A 19,240-nucleotide genomic window follows, 5' to 3' on the forward strand; every position below is an offset into this window, starting at 1 on the left:
ATTTTGTCAAATTCTTTTTCTGCATCTATTGAGATGATCATATAGTTTTTGTCCTTGGCTCTGTTAATATATAATAATAATAATATAATATATAATAGTGTATTATCTTTATTGATTTATATATGTTAACCATCCTTGCATCCCTGGGATGAATCTGACTTGGTCAGAGTGTATGATCTTCTTGATGACCCTCTGTATTCTGTTTGCCAGTATCTTCTTGAGGATTTTTGTATCCATGTTTATTACGAAGATTGGCCTGTAGTTCTTTTTTTTTGGTTGGGTCTTTCTTTGCTTTTGTAATCGAAGTAACACTTGCTTCCAGGAATCAATTTAGAAGTATTGCTTCCCTTTCAATTTCATTGAAAAATTTAAAGATTAGTGGCAATAGTTCTTCTCTAAATGTCTTGTAGAATTCAGCAGTGAAGACATCAGGACCTAGGCATTTCTTTGTTGTTAAATCTTTAATTATGTTCTTAATTTCATTGATGGTAATTGGGGTGTTTAGAAGTTCTATGTCTTCTTAGTTCAACTTTGGTAGTTCATATGTATCTAGGAATCTGTTGGGCCAAAGTTAATAAGTGATCAACCAAAAACGGTATACAAGAATTATAATCCTGCTGATAGTTTTGTTAGGAGGGGTCATCGTGTGTGAAAAGATACTATTTATGTATAAGAACAATGCTTTGAGAAGGGTTACAGAAGGGTAATGCTACTTTGCATATGAAGAGAAACCAAATTTGTCAGCTAACTAATACATAACTCTATAGAAAATGTAGAAATGTGGCAACGCTTTAACAAATACATATTCATGTACTGATTTACCACTTATCTATTCAGCATAACTTTTCACGTTTGGCACTGTCAGCATCGTCAGTTTAGGAAACTACTGCTCGCCCCCCATCTTATTTTCTAATAATAATTTATTATGATTCATTTTTTCCATTCATTCCTAAACCAGTCGTTATCTCTGGGTTCTCACCATATAAAAAGGAACGCTTTTTTAAATTCTCTTACTCGGTGTCCAAAGAGTAATATTTCTTCTACTTCTCTGGATTTACTTTAATCTCCAAAGTAGAAAGGAAAGTAGTTCTATTACTTTGGAATTTGGAATCAGCACTCTGTGTTTATCTTCGTTGTACCTTTCGCAGTTTCAGAGCTTTTTAAAATACTAGTAAATGTTTGCAGTACGCGAAATTTCCATTTATCTTGGTGAGTAGGTGTGTGCACAGCTTGAATTGTTTGTAATCGGCTTCCCCCGACTTTCCCGACTCTAAACCCCCGTCCCTCATTTTCATTCTTCTCGTTTGGGTTTCGTGGCTTTATGGCTTTTTTCGTGCCTTCCAACCTTCATATTTTCAAGAGAAAAAGACTCCTCTTCCTTGCTCCTTTCTTTGTCACCTTCTCCTTTCTCCTTTCTCTTTCTTCCCCCCCCCCCCCCCCCCGCCTCCCTCTCCCTGTCCTCCACCCCCCTTCTCCTCCTGGCTGGATGGGAGCATTCCATTTTCTTGACCATATTACTGCATACAGTGGACCTTCTCCAGCTCTGTTTTTCCTTCCCAGCCAAGGCATGTTTTTAAAAAGCAGTTATTTGAGGAAAATAACCTCAACAGGGTTTATTATTTTTCCTGCTTCATCAAACACCAGTTTGCAGAGCTAACAGCTGTTGCTAAAACCAAAAGTTAGTTAACTGAGTAAATAGTTTAGTTTAAAAATAGAAGTGTTAACATAGACATGATGTACTAATTTACTAATCCTTTCGGGACATATATAGGCATATAGCTGATTTAGCGACTTAGTACACACCCACATAGTTTCAGGACATCCAAAATGGTGACAGAATTGCATGCCCACACATAATAGCCAGTCAGTGACCAAAACATCAGGAATTGTGACCGTATCGACACATATCTATACAGATTCCCAGCATTACTGCAGAAAATGCAAACCATGGACAGCTTCCTACAACTAAAGAATTGGAGCAAATTCCAAACACCATCTAGAGCAGTCCCACAACCTCAAATTCGAGAGCATCGGAACTGTCCACATCAGACTGTGGTCTTTCTTATAAACTGAAAGTTCTGTTATTAGGCATTGACTTCAGACAGTGCAGTGGAAAACTCTTGAATACTTGGCAGCTGGTTCCAGCTGCAGAAATAGGGGACCCTTAAGTTGCTGAGACATTGGGCTCCCTGGGCATTAGCACCATAATATCTATAATCTGCTTCCAAGAAGGCTGGGCGCATAATGAGATTTGCATGTTTACTGTTATTTGAAAGGTTTTTCTTTTTATGTTTCCATAATTAGAAGAAAATGGCATATGTAAAAAATACCTACCCTAGCGGTACAAATACAACCCTGAAGAGCACAGGAAGGAGGGGAGACAGAGCGGAGGCTCACTTAGGCCTCAAAAGATGGTGAAGCTGGGGTGCATCAAGTACTGACCAGAGTCTTGCTTTATTTGAAGGCAATTTTCTCTTCATCAGGACTTCAGAGAGACAGAAAATACAGGTAAGATATGCGTGATAATCACCTGTCTTTCTTGAAGGCTGGGAGAGCACCCGTAATAAAACTTCCCTTCCAGCCTGGAATCTGCCCAGCTCCCCTCCTCTTTCTTTGTGGGCTTTGTTTTCACCGTCTTTGCCCTGGGTGAGAGGCAGAGGGGAGCCTGGCGCAGTGGTGAAGTGAACACAGAATGTCTGTACTTGGTCCTGCTCCTAGTTTTGGCCCTTTCTTCCAGGCTTTCTGAACCAGTGACCTTGTCCTTGCCCAACAGGGATGGACGTAACCTGCAGCACCCGAGTCCTGAGAGCCAGATTTTCTCAGGACATTTTAACGCAGAGGTGTTCAGATGGGTAAAATTTCCTTTGATAAAAACATTAAGTCAAAACCCATACTTCGACTGTGGTCCAAGCCTAAACAAAGTGCTGACTCTTTATTTTGTTAAGTGAGAACATTAAAAAGAACACAAAGTCCCATATAGTGCCGTCAAGACACCCTGAAAAGAGGCATATTTTCACAAAATAGCGAAAGGGTAGAATTTCAGAATAAAGGGCAGCCCTTGAAAATGGAAGAGAATTGGCCACTCGCTGCTGATGAGTGAGTCATCTGGGAGGCACTGTGCTGACTCAGAGGGTGCCTGTCCTCAGGTGGCGGTGAGGCAGGCACCTGCAGGCCCCAGGGCTAGCAGCTTGTGAGAGAGGAAACATGCTTGCTCGTTCTGTTCCTGCTGTCCATATCCACCACTGGCTGACTCCTGGCTTCCCTAGCTTGGCCTTCTCAGCCCCCAGTGCACGACCTGCTACCACTCCAGGCAGAAGACGACCTCAATGGGCTGGTTCTCAGTAAAGGTCAGAGCTCATCTCATCAGTAGTCACCCTCACTACTTTAAAACATCAAAACAAAACCCAGGCTTGACCAAGGCCCACAGCTTGACAAATGCGTTAGTCCTGGATACCTAGTTAGCATTAGGCGTTTTGACTGCACCAGTTGAGGATAGAGAGTTTAAAACACTACGTTGTCATGCAAGAGCCCGTCTGAGGCTAACTGCTACCCTTGAGGAACCTGTCATTTCAGGCCAATGTGAGGCACATGAAGGATCAATACACAGCCATCCCAGCTGTTCTGGAAAGGGTCAAAGTGCTATAGCATTTGGGATAATACAGGCCAAACCGGCACTGCTATTTTTGGTCCCCTCTCAAGGCAGATTGCTGGAATAAACTGCCTGCCGCTGCACAGCAGGATTCAAGGCAACAGTGCTGATGGCCTTGCCCGTCTTAAACTGTGATACACTCAGAAGGATCAGCCTCCGCTGACTGGTGCCCTGAGTGAAAAATGGATTCAAGTTGCTGAACAGTGGCTCCTCATAGTTTACTGGATCTTGCTCAAGAGTAATGCTCACAAGCCTTTATTTATAGCCACTCAACTCCTTCTCAGATGGACTCCAAGTTTATTATTATTAAAATTGAATGAGTTGTAATCACTGATTATGGAAACACAGAGCAATTTCAAGGCAGGCAGGGGAGGAAACCTTTGTCATCGGACTCCGGCTTTGCATCCTGCAGACAATGACTTCATCTTTTCATTGTCTGCATTTTCACATTTGCAAAACTATCATCTGTGTCTCAGGAGAATTATGAAGACTGGAAGAAATAGTTGTATGGTGTGTGACACATCGGCCCTCAAGAAATAATTCTGGTTTCTACTATCAAGAATATTTTTAGGTTGGGAAGCAAGCTCCTTTGGCATTTTCAGGATTCTTTGCTTTTTGGGGTAGGGTCTTGGGCTGGGAGAGTGAAGGCTGCTGGGAGAATTTGGTAATCTTCATTGTGCTCATTTCTAAAACCTTTTTCTCCTCTGGCATCAGGCAGGGGAAGGGGCAGGTATTATTCAAGGGCAACACGAGGAAGAATCTGAGTAAATGACTTCTCCTGGGCTTTCGAAAGCCCAAGATCCTTACCTGGCCCTTTCTATGAGGCCCACACTGGTAGTAATAGTTCACAGACAGGTGAAAGAAGTGCTTGTAGCACAGGCTCCAACCTGGGCTGCTTTGGGCAGGACACAGAGGACGTGTTGACTGGATAGCTTTGGAAGTCAGGTGCACAGAGCGAACTGGGCTTGAATGCGCTCGGGGGCTGCTGCAGGGTGGGATGAAGAGCTCACTCTACTGTGACGGTACGGCACCTCCAATTTACTGCACTGAAAGAAGTGGTAGGGAGGTTAAGTGCTGCCGCTCATTAAGTTCAAAAGCCTGGGATGCCGAAGGACAATCTGCTCTGAGTTCTGACGCTTTCCTGCTGCTGCTCACTCGGTAAACGTTTGGTACGCAATAAATGTTCGCAGGCATATAGACATACTGACATCAACCAGTTGGCCTGGAAGTACTGAACATCCAGCCCCCAGTGCCCTGGCCGATGAGGATGCAAAGTTCTCCCGGCTTCTGTGTGGCACAGCCTTTGGTGAGGCCTCAAACCCCCCGCTTAGTACCTGCCAATCTCCTGCCCTCTCGGAAAGAGCCTGTTTCTCTCCCTGCTGGGCCCCCCACTTCTGGGGATTTCCTCAGCGCTGTGTGTCCAAGTCTCTGCTGCTGGAAGTGTTTGCTCAGGCCCAGAAACAATGGGATAGAAAAACCACCCAGCTCTCGCCACAGCTGCAAATTCCCTACCTTCTCGAAAGCCTCAGGGTGTTCCTCTCAGCCAGACTCAGTAAGTCTCAAGCTTGGCCTCTGAAGCCTGGCGGGCAGGCCTCTTCTCCCACCAGCGCAGATCAGCCTGATGGCCCAGGGTGGACACCTCCGAGATTTCAGGGGTCGCAGGAACAGCAAGCCAGTGGGGGCCGACGCCTGTTCTGCAGCTCGTAGCTCCTCAGGTCCTTGCTCCGGTGTCCACATGCACCCAGCCTGAGCCAGGGAACCGAGTTCGTGATGTGCAGTTTGTTGTGCATTTGTCCATAGCAGCTGTGGTGGCAGATATCAATTTGTGCAGTTTTTTAATTCTGTGTAATACTGCCATGAAAATGGGCTTAACTGCCTTTCAGTATGGTCATTATGACTCTCTTAACTTCCCTTCCCCGGGAAACCTTGCCTGAGTCGTGGCTGGAGAATCTTGCTCCATCCCACGGCCCCCTCTGTCCCACGAAGCAGAAAGGCTGGCTTCCTGGGGTTTCTCTTCCCAGCGGTAAACCCTTTCCTCCCTGCAGAACTATTATAACTGACCCAGGGCTGGAACACCAGGGAGCCCCTACCCTGGCAGGGCTGGGGTTCTTCATGCTGCCTTGTTCCCCACTAGGGCGTAAGGCAGTGTCTGCTGCAGATGTCCTAGTGGGCTGGAACTGTGGAGGAGAGAGGGGCCTGTCCTGCACCGGGGAGCCACGGTGAGTCCTCAGGCCGGGCCGAGATGCTTCCTTCCCAAACCCAAGCTATGTGCTCCTGGGCCCGGTTGGGCCCTTTTGATTACAAAGAACGAAATTCTCTCAGGCCCTTACCTGAGTTGCTATAACAAAGTGGCACCCACTGAGTAGCTTAAATAACAGGAAGGTCCTGCTCATAGTTCTGGAGTCTGGAAGCCAGAGATCATTTGCGTCAGGCTCCACTCCTTTGCATGTTTATCGTCTCTCGTGTTGTCCCAGGGTCTTCCCTATGTGTATTTGTGTCCACATTTCCTCTTTGTACAAGGACACCAGTTATATTGGGTTGGAGTCCTGATCGTTGCATTTCAACTCTTTGATGACCTTCTGTCCAAGTACAGTCACTTTCTGAGGCACTGATGGTTAGGATCTCAACATACGAATTTGTGAGGGGAAGGCCCTGTTATATAGCAGCTGTCCAGGACAAAAGCTTCTTTGAAGGATGTTCTTGGCCTGGAGCTGAGCTGGGCCAGGGTGGCTTTCTGCCCCTTATAGAGTTCACCAGCACCATACTGTTAATTATTTCACATCTCCTTTAAAAATCATCCACATTTGTATTTAAATAAAAACATTTTGGAAGGAAATATGTCGGAGGCTTAATATTCTGTTTATATTTTTAAATGAACAGATGTTGAACAAAGGCACCGATATTAAAATGAATGTTGGTGTAACATATAAAATCCTCTCCAGAGCCACCTGTCCTGAGCAGGTGCTGGAGGGAGAAGACAGATCTACCTGGCTCAGCTGAGTGGCTTTCGGGTTACATCAGATTAAGTGCTCTTGGCTGTAAGGCTGTGGAACCTGCTGATACTGATTTAAGAAAAATTTATTCTCCCGCAGAGCTGGAGTATTAGCATGGTGAGACACCATACTCAAAGGAAGAAGAGACACCATTGTCTTTCTCTCTTCTCCTGTGGGTCCTCAGCTGACTTCTCTAAATTTCATTGGTCAAAGTGGAGTCACATGCTCCCTCCTGAGTTCAAAGAGGAAGTGATGGAAAGGGTGTTGGGGTGACAGTTCCCACCACACCATCCACAGCTTGCCTGCCGGTGAGCAGGCTGTCCCCGATGCAGGTACAGCCCCCCATCCCCACACCAGGCAGAGCAAAGGCAGACAGCTTTGACCAGAGCAGGGTTCAGGGTGGCAGTGCCATCAGACGCCTCTGCTGTCTCCCTCAGGTGACTGTTTCTGTAATGGCTGAGCTGTGTCTGGCTTCAGTCTGAACCATCAGTTTCCAAACAGTGCTGCCTCTTCCCACCTCCCACACACGAGGTCACAGAGGACCTGCGAAAGCCGGGCTAGCACCTACCTTTCCCCCACTCAGCGCCTGAATCTCGATGCTTTGGATGGTGCCGAGCCAGACTCGCTGGGCTCATTCTCTCCGTCTCCTGCTGAATTCTCTGGCTGCTTCTCAGCTGTCAGGGTGCCAAGCTCCATCCTGACCGTCTCCTGGCTCCAGCCGCAGCAGGAAATGGGCCTGACCGTTGTTCTTCCACAGCTGGTGAGTTTTCAGTATGTGTTTGCACGGATCCCACCCGCACTCCATCTCTGAAACCCCTGCTTTGATTTACTAAGCACCTACGACAAGTCCAGCCCTGCTCAGCGCTGAAGGGTGTGAGCGGGGGCAGGGAGGGCACTGACAGAACATCCGAAGTGCTTGGGTGCTTTCAGCTTTGTATTCTACTCACGGTGACAGCCACACATTTGGAGAGTGAGATCAGCAGACTGCAGAGGCTGGAGGGGATATGAAGTGGTCCAGATGAAAGATACCATGTGGATTCAGAGAAGGGTAGATGGATACAGGCTGTGTGTGTGTGTGTGTGTGTGTGTGTGTGTGTGTGTGTGTGTTGTTCACTTTGAATCCACACTCTTCGTGCCCGGTGCCCCGAGGGCTGACAGCCATGGACACCACCCCTGGTGTCCAGCTGGGTCTGCCAAGGTATCACTGGTAGAAGATGGTAGGGCAGAAGGAGGATGAGGCAGGATCTATTGCCCTTGTCTCCTTTCTGTGTTGTTGTGACGTAGCATGGGCCTGTTCCTCTGATGTAGCCTTAGCTGCTCCTGTAGGGCACAGAGCAATGATAGCTTCCTGCCTGCTTCCCTTCCCATTTCCACTCCTCAGGGAATAGTTCCTGCGTTCTTGCAGGTCCTTCTGAAGACACAACAGGGAGTACATCCACACACAGGAAGTACTTCCCGAAGCAGCATGGCCTGGAGCCGGTCTCTTGGGTAAGTTGGGGAGATGGTCAAACGGAGAAGAGAACCTAAGGCGCTCCAGGGGGAGCACAATCCAGCCAAAATTCTGAGGGAGATGGAATGGATGTCAGCAGACGCTACAAGCCTGGAAAACAGGATGGAGGCAGATTGTGGAACTGTTTCACTGCTAGCCTGAGGGATCCAGCCTTTCCCTCTTGAGCTAAAGAAGCAAATATTTTACTTTATTATTAATGAATTTGTTTTGGTTTTCATTCCTACTTTTTCCTTATTACCGCCAGTAGTCGAGCTCGTATTTATTAAACCCTGTTGTAGGCTGCACCATGTCCCTCCCTATAGCCATATGTTAAAGTCCCAATGCTTAGTACCTCAAGTGGTGATCCTGTTTGGAGACAGGCTCATCGCAGAGGCAGTGGAGTTAAATGAAGTCTTCAGAAAGGGTCCTGATCCAGTGTAACTGGTGTCATAAAAAGGTGGGATTTGGACACACGCCCGGGAGGAAAACAATGTGAAAGAAAGGACAAGAGAGAAGACAGCATCTTCTGGAATAGATCCCCTTCCCCCCAGTCATTGGAAGGAAGGAGGTGGTGACACCTGATTTCAGACCTCCAGCCTCTAGCCTGGGGGACAGTTAGTTTCTGCTGATAAAGCCACCCTGACTGTGGCCCTCTGCTACCGCGGCCCCATGGAACCAGCACAGCACACACCGCGTGACATCTCGCGCCATGACAGTGCTCTAGGATTCCCTCTCTCCGCAGCTGGAACCTCAGTCAACCCCTACAGTCCCCAGCACAGTGCACTTCCATTCCGGCCCCCACACTGAGCACATGGACACTGTGCCTGGCTTTTATGTGTCTACTTAATGAGCCCCATCCTAGGGGTTGGTAGGACAGAATAGACAAGAGCGCTCACTGCCCTCAAGCTGGCATTTGATGCTTTTGAAGCTGTTCCCTGTCTATCTCCACCAGAAGAACCGCCCCCTACGGCGAGATTGTGTCACATTTGACCTTCTGGGGCGTGAATGATAAACCAAGATCAGAATTGGGTTTTAATCACATCTAAACACCCAGTCAACTTGAAAGAAGCCTGGGTCAACTCATTGTCAGGCATTGGCCTTCCCAGGGGATCATTTGTCCACGGCCATCTGGCCTCTGCCCAGGTAGGAGTGGTGGGGAAGGCAGGTGGGTGGGGTGTGGTGGCTTCTCCCACCTGCCACACGGAACCACATCCTTTCGACCTCAGTGGAAAGAAGTCACCAGCTTTGTGGAGGCCCAAGTGTAGGACACGGGAAGCAAGTTCTAGATGCTGTGAAAGATTCCTATCTCATTTCCTGGGAATTCTGGAAGACATTATTTCCCTGAAACAATGCTGAAACTCCCACCCCACCTCAGTCCCTGTACTCTGTGATGTGGCTGGCAGCGTGTCTGTGACTGCTGGGTCTTGTGCCTTCTTTTAGCCCATGTGACCATAAGCATGGGCATCTTGACAGTAAAATTGCACTCAGGTACCCCAACCCTTGGTGGATGTGGATCCACAGCAAGCAGGAGTGAGGAACTCTGCTCACATAAATTACTGGGTGACACCAGCCTCAGGCACCACTTTGAAAGGCTGAGGACTGGGATGATGGCACCCCCTCCAGCTCTGAAACTAGGGCAGTCATCTGTGTGTGCAGAGAGGACACACACACACAGGAAGCTCCGTGATAGCGCTAGCTCCTTTTCTCACCATAGTTCCCACTGGACTGTGCACAGACAGCAGTCATCTATGCCCACAGCAACACGTCAACATGTGTGACTGACTTGTATATTAAGTTTTTTTTTAATACTGGAGCTTGAACTCGGGGCCTCACGCAAGCTAGGCAAGCATTTTGCCATTGGGCTGTATCCCCAGGCTTTGTACTCCAGTGTTTTAAAAATGGAGTCTAGATTACCCCATAATAATGTCCATCAGAGTCACCTTTATTCCTGTTTGCTTTCACAGATGAGAAAAGGGTGGAAGACAGCCGCTGGTGTGCTGGAATTGTGTAAGTGTTGCCGATGGAAATGCATTGTGTGAACATCATCCTGTGCACTGCAGCAGGAAAAGTTGGGAACGAAACTCCTTTAGGTTGTGAAGCAAGGAGCTTCTGGAAGACCCATTAACATAAAGCTTTGGAAACCAGCTTGGAAATTTTGACATGTCGTCACTTTCATCTGCTAAGCAGCTTGCAAACATCCTCTCCCTCTTTCCCATGCCTCCCTCCAACTTCTCTGCTTCAGCCTGACCATCTGAATTTTTCCAGTGAGATTGCAGACCCAGCAGGCTGGCTTCCACTTCTGATGAGAGATGGGAGGATTGAGGATAGGACCCGACAGGCTTCAGAAAAGCACCCTGTTTTGCTCTGTCTGCTGCCAGACCCAAAACCTGCCCACCCCGTGGCAACTCATCCCTGCCTTAGTCAGAGCTCCAACCAACATGAGCTGTAGGAGCAAATCCAGTAACCAGGGTGCAGAAGACCACGGCTTCCTGGCTGGAGGAGACACGGCTTTTCCTTGGGCTGATCTCCTGGTGCCACAGGGAATGCGGCAAGCTCAGCCCCAGGGCAGCCTCTCCGCTGATTTAGAATGTGCACTATGACACACAAAACCCAGCTTCTGGTGTTGTTCTGTTTTCTAGGAAATGTCAGCATCTCCCTTCTCGCTCTCTCCCCACTGGCCTTTCCTGTCTCCCCACACGTGGAGCAGAAACTCTGGGGGACACGTCAGCGCCCCTTTGCCTGCCCTCCAACCGTGCAGGCTCCAGCTTGCATCCTGGTGCCAGGCAGCGTGGAGTTAACGGCCTCTCTTTTTATTTGTGTCTCTGCTGCCTGCAGTGTGAGAGGCGTGATGGATGCTCTGAGCTCCCCAGGGGTTGGAGGGGGCAGAGCTGAAGGGTGAACTGAGGTGGGAAAGAAAGGCAGGTTTGTAAATAAACAAGGGCAGAGTTGGGAGACCCAGGGCCAGGCTCCTGCCGTGGCCTTCCGGGCTTCTGAGGAGGGGAGCTCCTGGGGCCCCCTCCAGCGCAGACTGGGGGAGGCAGTTATTGTTTTTGGATTTCACTAAGATGAACTCCAGATGATTTTCCGAGGGCTGATTTCACAGCACATTTGCTCCATCTGAGCAATCACTCCCTGCAACAGTTGGATTTCCATTTGGCATTTACCTTGTGTGCCCGGAATCAGGACTGTCTGCTTCCTTGGGGTTGAATCCTTCTATTTTCTTTGGGGCTCAGCCAAACCCTTTCCATTGGCCCTGGTTCCACTAAGGCTTTTCAGTTCCCACACAGGTAAGACTAGACCAGGTCCACAGGGGTTCCCAGAACCCCACGACCATACCCACTCCTGCAGAACAGAAAAAGGGGGACCGAAGCCACTGAACTCTTTAATTGTACAGAGATAGGTGCTCAGCTACAGTGCAGAATGACTACAGCCGGGAAAGTGGCAGGCACTTCCACACTAGGCCCTGGAAGCTGTGACAGTCCCCTCTGGAGCGACAGGTCAACAGGTCCTCTTGCACATAGCCATGAGAAGCCTGGAGCTGTGTGTGGTAAGGGCTGTGGCCAAGTGGGCTGTCTGGGGACAGAGTGTCAGGATGGTCCATCGGCAGACCTTGCATCTGCATCGAGACCCTTTGTGGCAGTGTCCCCTGAGTTGGAGCAGAGTCTCACAGTGTTTAGTCTTATTTTTTAATCTTACAGATTTCCTTTTGTTTATACTTTTATAAGAAATAAAATCAACTTTGCAGGCTCTCCACCCCACCCCACCCCCAGGGTAAGACACTTGTGCCTGGGCTCCGAACACAGAAACCTTTAAACTTCAGGGTCGATGGTGTCTGCTAGGGAGAACACAGTGTTTCTGTGACGTGTACAGCCCAGTGTCAACCCCATCCTAAGTGTTCTCCCCTCACCCGCGACAGCCCTGTGACGCCCTGGCTCCCTCGGGCCGGGCCCAGCCAGCCCTTTCTCTGCCCTTGCTTGCCCTTTCTTGCCCCTCCTGGGCCCTTTGAAGGGTCTGAGGGGCCACCTGCTCTGGTCCCTCAGCGCCTCCCACCTCTTGCCTGGGGACAGGACTGTGGAGGGTGCTTGTCATTCACTTAGGATGGGATTGTGTCTGGAACATCTGAAACTGAGGTCAAGGCACCTGCCCTTGCAGGATGATGAGCCCTGAGCTCCACTGCTGCCTCTGTATCTCTGAACGTGTTTCTTTGCTTCTCGGAGCCTTGATGGCCCCACACATAAACATGGGGAGGTGGTGGGTTCTTCTGTGAGTCTTCAATGTGCTGTTTTAAATGCCCTGAAGTCTTAAGAAGTGGGAAAGGGAGGCGCTGGACTTTGTTTATTTTACAGGTAACAAAGGTTGGGAAACCCTCACCAAAATGCCTAGGATTTCATGGAATCCAAGAGAAACCTGTATCCAAACTCAGTTCTGGGAGGAAAGGGGAGGAAAGAAGCTGGACTTTGGTAGCTCTAGGGTTCTATTTGCTCTAACTGTGCCCCTCTCTCCTGGGGACCAGTTTAATTGCTCAGAGGTTAAGGGGCTCATTCCTCCCTGCCTGTGGGAGCAGTGACGTGCATGCAGCCTGCTGAGCCTGCTCCTGTGGCCTCTGCTCATGTTGGCTTTTTCGTCTCTCCTCAGGCCTTCGGATGGATGTGCCTTGATCTTTCTTTACCTCTCTTCCCTCGCAGTGCCCTTCTTCTGACTTAAAGCTCAAACCCCCACTGGAAAAGTCCGGGGAGAAGGTCTTAGGCATCGAGGAATAGGCTGGCAAACTAACATCTCTGTCGATGCTGCCCAAATCTCTCCACTGCTGTCCACCGTCTGACCCAGGCCCTTGGGTGGGAAAAAGCCAAGACAGGCCTGGAAAGAGGTCTCTCTGAGGATGTGAAGAGAACACTGGTGATGTGATTAAGTATCTGTTTTCTATGAGTGTGGCCCCGTGGTGCTTAGACAACATTTCCAAACAAGAACAACCCAAATTCACACTTAGGAAGCCTAAATTATTGTTTTCCAGGAAAAAACTAACTTTTTTAACTGACACATTTTATGGGGTACAGTGGAGTGACTCAGTGTGTGAGAGCAACAAGGACGGTGGAATGAACATAGAGAGATTGTGGCTTCGGACATTTCGCATTTCTTCGTCATGTCAATATTCCAAGTCCTCACTGCCATCTTGAAATATATGTGGTACAATCACAATATATGGTAAAGTTTAAATTTTAGAAACGTATTGCAATAAAAGACATCTTGCCGTTAGCCCCCCACCGCAAAATACTGCCCGCTTTCCCGTCGTTCTTATCACTTCATGAAGCAGTTGTGGAAGACTTCTTGCATATTTTCCTGAGGTTTGATGAAAAATATGGTGAGTGCTTCTGCCGAGTGCCATCCAGTGGAAAGGCGGGCTCACAAAGCCACGGTGGGGCCTCATCTACCTTATTCAGGAGGTCTGGCATCACACGGCTCCGGCTCTCCTCCAAAGTCAAAACGACTTTGGCACGTACTTCGAATCCATTTAGGACATGGAGCGGCTACGATAGTGTAGCTGAAGACACTCACAAAAGAGGCCTTCTAGAGCCGCTTCAGGAAGAACAATGGGATAAGTTGGAAGTAAAAAGGAATATTTTGAGGGGGGGGTTAATGACAATCTGCCTTTTACCATAGTGGTTTTTAAGAATTCAAATATCCACTATATATATATATTTTTTTTTCTTTTTCTTTTTTGTACCAGGGATTGAACTCGGGTCCTTGCGCTTGCAAGGCAGGTCACCGAACCGGGCTCCACTATATTTTTTATCACATTTATATACTATATTAGTGTTAATTATAGTTAACCTGCTGCACCAGTGAACACTAGAGCCTCTTCCCCCTTTCCATCTGTAATTTTGTGCCTATTAATGGAAAAAAAATAGCACAGCTGTTATGCTTCAAGGCTAATGGAAGGTCTGAGAAGGGATTATGTGGGTTAAAATGCCAAGTTCTTACCGGGAAACAATGTCCGAGTCTATAAACTTTTATTACTGTATACTATCCAAGGTTATTTACTTGAAGCCTGCTAAAAAATTAAATATTACTTAACTTTTGAAAAAAGCATTGCCTACGTATATGTGTGTATATATGTATGTATGTATGTGTATATATGTTCAAAAACTTTTATTTTTTGTAGCAACAATGGAGTATCTGATGTTTCCTGTCCCCTGAGATTTAAATTCCTCCATGGAACAAAAGAACCACAAATGATAACAAAAGTTTTTACATCCATGACCGTGCAGCAGTAACAAGCAGAATGGTTTGCGTAACTGATATTTCTTTTTCCGTTCTTTCCTAGAAAACATGGTATTAAGAAATTGCACATTTCATCAATTCAGGAAAATTCATACTTTTGTATCTTTGAGTATCGTCTTAACCAATTCCTTCTATTCATTTCTCTGGAATCTAACAAAATTTATATTAAATATCAAAACATAAAGCACTGTAAGTGTATTTATGTATTTAATCATAAAATATACACAAAATGAGAGGTATTATATTTGATAGAAATAATATAGAGCTATGTGTATATGTTTATAATAATTTATATGAAGTAAATATGAGTTTTGTCTCTTCCTCTAAATTTTTTATGACTGCCGAGTTTTGTTTATTTTTCCTTCTGGAGAGAGGCAACAGACAGAGAGAGATAGCTACAGAGACTATAAGCCTAAGTCGGCCACAAGGAAAAAACAAACAAACAAACCCAAAACAATGATACTTTCCAGAGAAAGGACCCTACAAGTAATTTTCTCAACTGCTTCTTTTTCTGAAAATGGTCTGAGGAGGAGAACAATTTCCAGTCCCCCTCCTTGGTAATCGAACAAGCGTTTCAGGTGTGAAATTATAAATCTAGGTTGTCATCTGAGACCGGACCATTTGTCTTGTCCGCCCATAAAGTGCAGGGGGCATACGGGTTGTCTTCTGTTTATTACATGCAAACTCCTGTGGATGAAAGGAAAGAGGGGAGAAAACTTAATCCAGCAATGTAGGTCTCCGCTACATTGTATGGAGAAGTAAGATGACGAAAATGAAAAGCTAGGGCGAGGGATTTAGCTCAGTGGTTCCTTTGCCTGCACCGCAAGTGGAAAGTCCTGAGTTCAATCCCCGGTACCAAGAGAAAAGAAAAAGAAATGCTGTGACAAGCTTTCAGGAGGAGCTGGACAAGCATAAACAGAGGAGCTCAGAGGGGGTGGAGGAGCCAGACAGCAGGCGCCTGTGTCCGCACAGTGACCGTCAGGAAGCTGGGATTGCAGTGCAGGAGCTTGGCCTTCGTGGACCTGGTTCTGTGACCTGCAGGAAGTTCTGGGTACAGAGCAGTCCGGCCAGTGTTCGGCTTAGCCCGTGTCCATCCTAGGGGCTTCGTGTGATCTCTGTGTGTGGCAGGCGGGAGCACCCCATGCTGCCTCGGTTACCCCAATAATCAGCATCCGTGGTGGGGCCGGGGCCACCCGAGCTCCTCATCAACCTGGAGGCAAAGCACCAAAGGAGACGCACAGACTCCACACGCTGCTCGGGATGACAGGCTTCACCTTTACACTTGCTGTTTTCCCCCAAATTATAAAATTTGTGTTTAAACCATATAAAATGGAAAACAAATATCATCCTAATCCCACCACTTGGGTGTCCATCCTGTTAAAATCCCACGAGAGGTCCTGTGAGCGCCTGTTACGCATGTGAATATTTGCACTTGAGTCATGCGTCAGTGAGGATTCGTCCTCCGACCCAGGACAAGTCAGAGTCCACCCGGGGTGCCCAGAGTCTCCAGAGAGCTTTAGGTCCTTTCCGGTCACTCGCACCAGCAAGCCCTCTCTATTTCTACAGCTAGCTTTACTGTGTCGTTATGCGTGTCACGGACTGAGATGGAGAGCGAAGTCTTTCTTCGGATTTCTACTCTTATGGGAGAGCATTTATTAGGGCAGTCGATTCTACTGAACATTTTAGGTGGGGACAATGTCGAGGTTTGGCTCCTAGCCACAGTAGCACCTTTAAAGAGAACAGCAGGCATCTGTGCCCTGTGGGCAGCCCACACGTGGATTAGCTGTGATTTCCCCGCTCTGGGAGGTCTCGGGCCCAGGCAGCCCTGCCCCCGGCCTCCTCCTCCTCGGCTCCGCCCCTTCCTTCCCCACCGTTCTCCCATCGTCCCATCGTCCTTTTCATGGCTTCGCGCACCTGTCAGCACCCCTCCGCTCGGCTTTTCCCTTCTAATAAAGGTAAGTGGCTTAGAAAGGAATTTGTTTAAACAAGGACCTTTCTTCTTACAGCATCTGTGACAATAATAAAAATCATGAGATCACACTCTGTGCACAATCTTTGGTCTGCCTTTTAAAATTGGGCACTATGCCATTAGCACTTTCCCTTATCATTAATATTTAATGCCCCGGGTCTCGTCAAGTAGACACACGGTATGTATTTTACAACTCCTCCGTTGTTGGACGTTCTTTGCCTTGGGGAGATTTATAAAGCAGAAATTCTTAGCACGAGGGCCTGAGTATTTTTGAAGCCCAATACTAATTGCTACATTGTCTTTCTTTGCTACTGCCCAGCTAGGGATTTTTACTTTTCAAAAAACTGGCTGGTTTGACACTTCCTGTGGAAGAGACCATTTCAGGGCAGAGGCAGAGCCGCAGAGAGCCGCAGAGAGCCTGTGGCTCAGGGGGTTCCTGGCTGTGCCCTGGGGCAGTTGATAAATTCCCAGGGGCTCTGAAGCCAGATGCCCTCAGGCTCAGGGGATGAGGAAAATCTTGCCCCAGCTCCTGCCCTTGGAGTTGTCACCCAGAGCAAGACATCCTACCTCTACCCCGGGAAGGGCATCCCAGTCGGGCTACCCTGGGCAGCTCCTTCAGCTTTGCCTGCAGGTGGGTGGCTATGGGCAAGCTGACCTTCTGCCCAGCACAGGCGCACTGTGTCTGACCCACTCAAACTCATTTTTCTCTCCTTCTTTGGAGCGTGGCAGAGTTAGAAGGCATCCTTTCCCCATACAGTACTGTCTCTCCCCACAGTACTGTATTTATGGGTCTGCTTTTCCCCTTCCTAAAAGCCCCAGGAGCTCACACAAGGCCACTCCTCAGCGTCCCTTTCTGAGGGGAAAGTTGACCAGGGAGCCCGAGATGTCTCCCCTCTTCACTCCTAGGGTGCTGGTGAGCACTGCTCCTCCCACCTGAGAGCACAGCACATGCGTGCATGCCAGCCTTCCAGCCTATTTTTAAACAAACTAAAAATACTGCCTTACCTCAGAGGGTTGTACTGAAGGAGCTCGTTCAGGGTATCAGATGGAATTTTACAAATATAAAATGCTTTGGCATCATCTGCTCTCTCACCTCCCTGGGTCCGCTCCCTGAAGAAAGCAGAGGAATCGCGGGTTGGGACCAATCGGGGTTTGAGGATGCACTGCCTGATTTGTCCTCTCCTCTACGCCTTGGACTTCAGGCGCATCCTGCAGCCCCAGCCCTGCTCAAGCGACGGAGGCCTGGGGCCCAGCCGTTCTGATGGCCACACGTCTCTGCTTGGGTAGGAGAAACCCAGGCACAAGCACACTCAGTCTCTGTTATCCCTCCTCCTCCCGCCCTGAGTCCTTGCGTCGTGTCCCAGGCCCCGTTCCCTCCCCGGGATAACTGCTCGCCCCCATAAGCCTCTGCCGCAGAATGGAAGATCGAGTGCTCTCCAGTTCCAGGTCAGGCGCTTTGGATTTAACCTTGAGGCTGAGGCTCAGCTGCCCTGACAGCCACCGCTTCTTCCTACAGCAACACCTCCTGCAAAGGTAGCCCAGCACGTCCTTGGCCCCTGGCTTCCTGGGCCGATAAAAATAGCGGAGGCTTCGCAGCTGCTGAATGATGAATTCGGAAGGAGCTGATTGATTCTCACAGCTGAGCCTCGGGGTCAGCGAGCCGCGTGCAAGCAGAGACATCGGGGTGAGGGAAGGGGATTCTGCTATAGATAGAGCTGTTGACAGAGCGATCCTGGGCTTCTCCCCACCCGAGGGGAGCACAGAACAAGCTAACTGCACGGAGCTGCAAAGGGCTCTTGGAAATGATGCACATACGCGTGCCCTTTTCCTTCAGGTCATTTGTGGCCTTTTGGGGCTGTTCTTTTATTTCCCCTCCTTCGTTCTGGGACAAGATTTAAGGAAGGGAGGAGTATTTTTTTTTTTTTTAAAGAAGGCAGTAAGGTGCCACCTTCCCTGAAAACAATGGTGAGGAGCTGTCAGAGCTTGAAACTCCATAAGGACACCAATGTCAGGCAGCTCCCCGTGGGCCGGAACTGGTATCTGCTCCCGGCTGGCTGGAGGGACATCTAGCTTAATGGGCCAGGGGACTAGTCTCGGTCACCTAGCAGGGTTAATCACAATGTTCTAAGATCAGCTGCAAGTGCAGCTCCTGGCCAGAAATGGAGCAGCTTTTAAGCAGGGGCCCAAATCCCCAAGCTGCTGAACTGAGTGCAAGTAAACAGCTGGGCCAGTGAAGTTGCACAGCTGGACTAGATCGGGACAATTCGGAGATATGGCCATATGCATTTACTTTACAGCACATATTTTCTAGGCATTCTATCCCCCAATGTTCTATAAAGCCATAATAATAAGGTTTTAGAGAGAGGGAAAAAAAAGTCACTGGAGGAGGGTGAAATTAAGAGGCCAGCGGGAAAGTCTGTGTTTTCAGATGAGGTTACTAGAAGGCTGATGAGTGGGTGGGGGCCAGACATGGAGAACGTATCCAGATGGCTGCTGCCGCTGAGGAGAAGGTGCCGGGCTGTGACAGGAGGAGTGGGAAAGGGAGACGGAGGCCCACGGATTTCCTGAAGGAGACGGAGGAAGACTGCGGGGGCATCTGGGCCAGGACCACGGTCCTGGAAGCAAAGCAGAGCCTGCCTTTGTCTTTGCTGGATCCACATGAGGTGCAGGCACTGGGCGCCCTTCCTGACCTGCACTCGTCAACTGCCCCTCGGAATTACAGCTCAGCAGCTCCAAAACCTTTCCCAGAGAGCGCCTCACTTAAGCCCCAAGTCACCTCTGCGGCTCTCGGTACCTCTGGGGCTTGATATCTGCCACTGAATGAAATCTACGCAGCAGTTATCTGGATCCTGCTGACGAAA

The 19,240-nt window shown here is 48.5% G+C and overlaps 2 long non-coding RNA genes across 2 annotated transcripts; one reads left to right on the forward strand and one right to left on the reverse strand.

Moving 5' to 3' along the window:
* Positions 1-6,946: 6,946 nt before the first annotated feature.
* Positions 6,947-13,841, forward strand: LOC117287140. Its single transcript, XR_004518355.1, has 3 exons — positions 6,947-7,402; positions 10,096-10,138; positions 12,767-13,841. It is a non-coding gene; the product is annotated as an uncharacterized LOC117287140 (long non-coding RNA).
* Positions 13,842-14,996: 1,155 nt separating this feature from the next.
* LOC104849337 lies at positions 14,997-17,920 on the reverse strand. Its single transcript, XR_776732.2, has 3 exons — positions 17,847-17,920; positions 17,385-17,489; positions 14,997-15,097 (listed from the first exon to the last, which is right to left on the reverse strand). It is a non-coding gene; the product is annotated as an uncharacterized LOC104849337 (long non-coding RNA).
* Positions 17,921-19,240: the final 1,320 nt, after the last annotated feature.

Source organism: Fukomys damarensis, unplaced genomic scaffold (genome assembly GCF_012274545.1).
Source record: "Fukomys damarensis isolate Sample0158 unplaced genomic scaffold, DMR_v1.0_HiC HiC_scaffold_21, whole genome shotgun sequence".
NCBI classification, from domain to species: Eukaryota; Metazoa; Chordata; class Mammalia; order Rodentia; family Bathyergidae; genus Fukomys; species Fukomys damarensis.